Source organism: Engraulis encrasicolus, chromosome 2 (assembly GCF_034702125.1).
Source record: "Engraulis encrasicolus isolate BLACKSEA-1 chromosome 2, IST_EnEncr_1.0, whole genome shotgun sequence".
Lineage (NCBI taxonomy): Eukaryota > Metazoa > Chordata > Actinopteri > Clupeiformes > Engraulidae > Engraulis > Engraulis encrasicolus.
In genome coordinates, this window is record NC_085858.1 from 19,741,613 (window position 1) to 19,746,234 (window position 4,622).

The window sequence follows — 4,622 nt, forward strand, 5'->3', positions numbered from 1 at the left end:
TTCAAGATGATCGTGTCAAGAAAGACGACAATACATTGTGGAAAAAAACAACTTTCAAAAGGGGCACTTTTTGTCCAGGAGGGCAAAGGGGCAGGTGCTTCTATCTGTGCATGCCTATGACACTAAGCTGATGCTTTTATCCAACCCGAATTACAGTTATTTACAAGGTTTATACAGTCCCTGGAGCAATGTGGGGTTAGGTGCCTTGCTCAAGGGCAGCTCATCCATGGATGGAGGTGTAGGGAGAGCAGGGCCGCCGCTAGGCATGAGCAGAGTAAGCAGAGAATTTAGGGCCTCAACCACTTTAGCCACCAAATTGGGGCCTTCTAAACTGAGATTAACTAAATAAACTATTATTATTATTATTATTATTATTATTATTATTATTATTATTAGTATTATTATTGTTATTATTATTATTAAAATAATATAATAATAATGCTTATTATTATTATTATTATTATTATTATTATCATTATTATTATCATTTAATTATGAGGGGGCCTCCTGACCAGTTATGCTTAGGGCCTCCAAACCTTAGCAGCGGCCCTGAGAGGTAAGGGTGGGATTCAAACCTGCAACCCTCTGGTCTTAAGACCAGACCACCTCCCTAACCATAAGGCTACGGCTTCCCACCATTAGGCCGGCTGCCTCTGTTGCTCCACAGATACACCTGCCGAGTGCACCACAGCCCTCTCCACTTATGCCATACTTACACAGGTGAGGCCTTATCTTGGGTTTGGTAGTGAAGGAGGGAGGAGGACCACTTGGCGCCTGGCTGTCATGTCAAAAAGGGCTGAATATTTCTGTGTGCCCTCCCTGCCATGCCCCTATACTTAAAGTAGGATGGTCCATCCGTGCCGAATTCTGCTAGAACAACAACCTAACACCACCCCTACCCCCAGCACCACCCCCCACACGCACCTTAACCCACACACCCTGCTTTTAGGATGAAGGTCCATCAAGACTCTTCTGCACAAACAACTCTCCACACACACGTACACACAAGCACACACAAGCACACACACACACAGACACAGACACACACACACACGCTCACGCTCACTCACGCACACACACAGACACAGACACACACACACACACACACACACACACACACACACACACACACACACACACACACACACACCATTGAAGCACCACCCCACCACCACCACCACCACCACCCCCCCCCCTTTCACTTCACCACCACCACCACCACAAAAAAGTCCCTTCCCGTTGCTTTTAGGATGAAGGTCCATCGATGNCTCTCACCCCCCCCCCACCCAAATCCCCCCCCACACGCACCATTACACCCCCCCCTCCCCCCAACCCCGTTTAACTCTAGAGCCCCAAGTGCCCATGTGGCCGCACCTCCGCTGCCCTAAATAGCCGAGAGCACAGAGCTGCCACTGCAGAAGTGGCTGCAGCCTGCAAAGTGTGTCAAGCCTCCGGGGAGGGCCAGGGACCCACTGTGACTAGAGGATTTTATTTCATGTTTGTGTCCGTGTCCGTGTGTGTCCGTGTGTGTGTCCGTGTCCGTGTGTGTGTGTGTGTGTGTGTGTGTGTGTGTGTGTGTGTGTGTGTGTGTGTGTGTGTGTGTGTGTGTGTGTGTGTGTGTTTCACAGACCAAGCGAGCGCCTGTATGTGTGTGTGTGTGTGTGTGTGTGTGTGTGTGGTGTGTGTGTGTGTGTGTGTGTGTGTGTGTGTGTGTGTGTGTGTGTGTGTGTGTGTGTGTGTGTGTGTGTGTGTTTCACAGACCAAGCGAGCGCCTGTGTGTGTGTGTGTGTGTGTGTGTGTGTGTGTGTGTGTGTGTGTGTGTGTGTGTGTGTGTGTGTGTGTGTGTGTGTGTGTGTGTGTGTGTGTGTGTGTGTGTGTTTCAAAGACCAAGCAAGCTGCAGTGTGTGTGTGTGTGTGTGTGTGTGTGTGTGTGTGTGTGTGTGTGTGTGTGTGTGTGTGTGTGTGTGTGTGTGTGTGTGTGTGTGTGTGTGTGTGTGTGTGTGTGTGTGTGTGTGTTCATATATAAACTGGATATTCAAAGCAAAAAAGATGTCTGTCTGTCTCAAGGTCTCAACGCTGTAAACACAAAGTAATCCCATAACTATGGCAACAGCACACATGGGATAGAAAAAGCATAGAAATGGCTGCATGTTTATCATTTCAGTGTAAATGAATAAATAAATAAGTAAAATAAGTAAATAATACAAAAACAATCATGCACACAAATCCCTTCTGTATGAAATACTTGGTCTTGCTAAAGTATAATACTAAGTAATACTAATCATGATGCAGACTAATCGTACTAGCACTAAGAACTTATATCCCAGTCATAATGTGACACTGAAAATCCCTTCAACAAACAAGTCAGAGAATGACAAAGTCCACAAATGAATTAATTTGAAACATTTGTGTTCACATGAAATCAGTGAATGTGGTATGAATTATAATCAAACAGGTTCACAAATCAATACATAAATTACATAAATAAACAATACCACAGAAAGAACACAGATATCCTACAACACAGCATACAATTCAAATAATTTGATTTATGTATTTTGTTGACTATTTCTATTGACATAAAATAATTTATATGTGTCTTATTTTTTTTCTCTAAATTATTTTCAATAGTAAAGATGCAACCGTAAAGATTCAATAGTAAAGATGCAACCGTAACACTGAACTGTCTTGGTCAAATCACTATCAAAATCAAGTTAATTTCTTTCAAGTGCTCAGAAAACTACCACAAATGTTCTCAAATGTTTTTGTGTGTGTGTGTAGAACCGTGGAATGTGATGGGAAAAAATAAAAAACATTTCTTTCTTCACTTTCATAACTTACTGATTTTCACTGACATTTTGAATCATTTTCCTAATTCCCAGTCTCATAATTGAACAGACAAGGAGACGTGTGAAATGAATGCGCATAACACAGCCACGACTTCTCAAAACATTCCACGTCAAAGGATCATGAATTTCATGAATGTATTTCAATACAGACCAGAAGACACTTGCTAACATATTAAGGTCAAAAGGTTCATCTCAATGTAGTCACAGACCCGTCCTTCTTATCAAAACCTTGGTAGACTACAGCAACATTTTCATTCACTATCATCATCCTTTTAAGCTGAACATGATGATAAAAGCCATGAAAAACTTTAAAGCACAGAGAAACGGCCAAAACTTTTGACAACCCCCTAAAAAACTGAGCAAAAGCAGACACACTCCATTCTCAACACTCTGCTCTGATAACGCATTGCCTGCCCCCCGCTATTGCCATTGCTGTTTAATTGCAGTTTCCTGACTTCAATTAGAGTAATGGAGAGTGAAGGAGAGAGGGAGAGGGAGAGCCAGGGAGGGAGGGAGAGAGAGAGAGCGAGAGAGAGATAGAGAAAGAGAGAGAGAAAGAGATAGCGTTGAGACACTGACAGAGAAAGGGAGATGAAGAGAACGAATAAGAGACCTAGAGAGGGCGAAGAGGAGAGAAAGCGTGCGAGAGAGAGGGGGAGAGAAAGAAAGAAAGGAAGTGAAAAGAGGGAGTATCCCTACCATCCACCACGCCCTGGCAGAGAAGTCATAGCACAGCTGCCACCTGAGCCCTGGGTCACACTCCCTGGCCGATGCCATTCCCGCACTCCAGCGCCAGAAGAAGAGGAGAGGAGAGGAAGAAAAAAAACAAAAAACACACACCGGAAAAAAGAGAGAAAAAATCCTTTTCCCAGGAAGATGGCGATAAATAGATAAATAAATAAATAAATAAGGGAGTGATAAAATAAATAAAGAAGGAAAGAGAGAGAGAGAGACAAAAAAGCAAAAGGGCGCAGGCAAGCGCCAATCAGGAACAGTGTTTTTACAGGGATGTGCACAGCATGCGTGTGTGTGAATGTGTACGCACAACGCAGAGAGAGAGAGAGAGAGAGCGTGAGGGAGAGGGAGACGAGAGTAGAGGAGAGCGGAGAGGAGAGGAGAGGAGAGGAGAGGAGAGAGGACACAGACCCAAAAAAATGCCAAGAAGCTCAGTCCAAGCAGCTGTGCCCATGCAATGCGGGTCCAAGTAGCCTGCCATATGCAAGCTTACAGACAAACCAACTCCAGAGGCGGCCAACGGCGCTGAGCCTGAGCCCTGCATGGGCTGCATGGGCTGGGTGTGCCACTGTTTGGTGTGTGTTTCTGCGTTATTTTTTGCCCTTTTACTGCCCGAGAAAAGTGTGTGAATGGGGATTTAGGAGACGCTGACCTCCAGCCGCAAGTCAACAAATTGGTCAGAGACGAACAGAGAGAGAGAGAGAGACAGAGACAGAGAGAGACAGAGAGAGAGAGACAGAGAGAGAGAGAGACAGACAGAGACAGAGACAGAGAGACAAAGACAGAGAGAGAGAGAGAGAGAGAGACGGAGGCAGAGACAGAGAGACAGAGAGACAGAGACATAGACAGAGACAGAGAGACAGAGACAGAGAGAAAGAAGGAATAAAGAGAGATGGACGTATTTGTTTCCCACAGAGTCCTTGCTCTTTGGCAGCAGGTGACTGCACTCTATCATGACAGTGACTGACAGCCAATAAACCAATTGAGAGGGAAAATGGGAAGAACAGGAATGCTCTGCACTCAATTTGATCTTTCCCG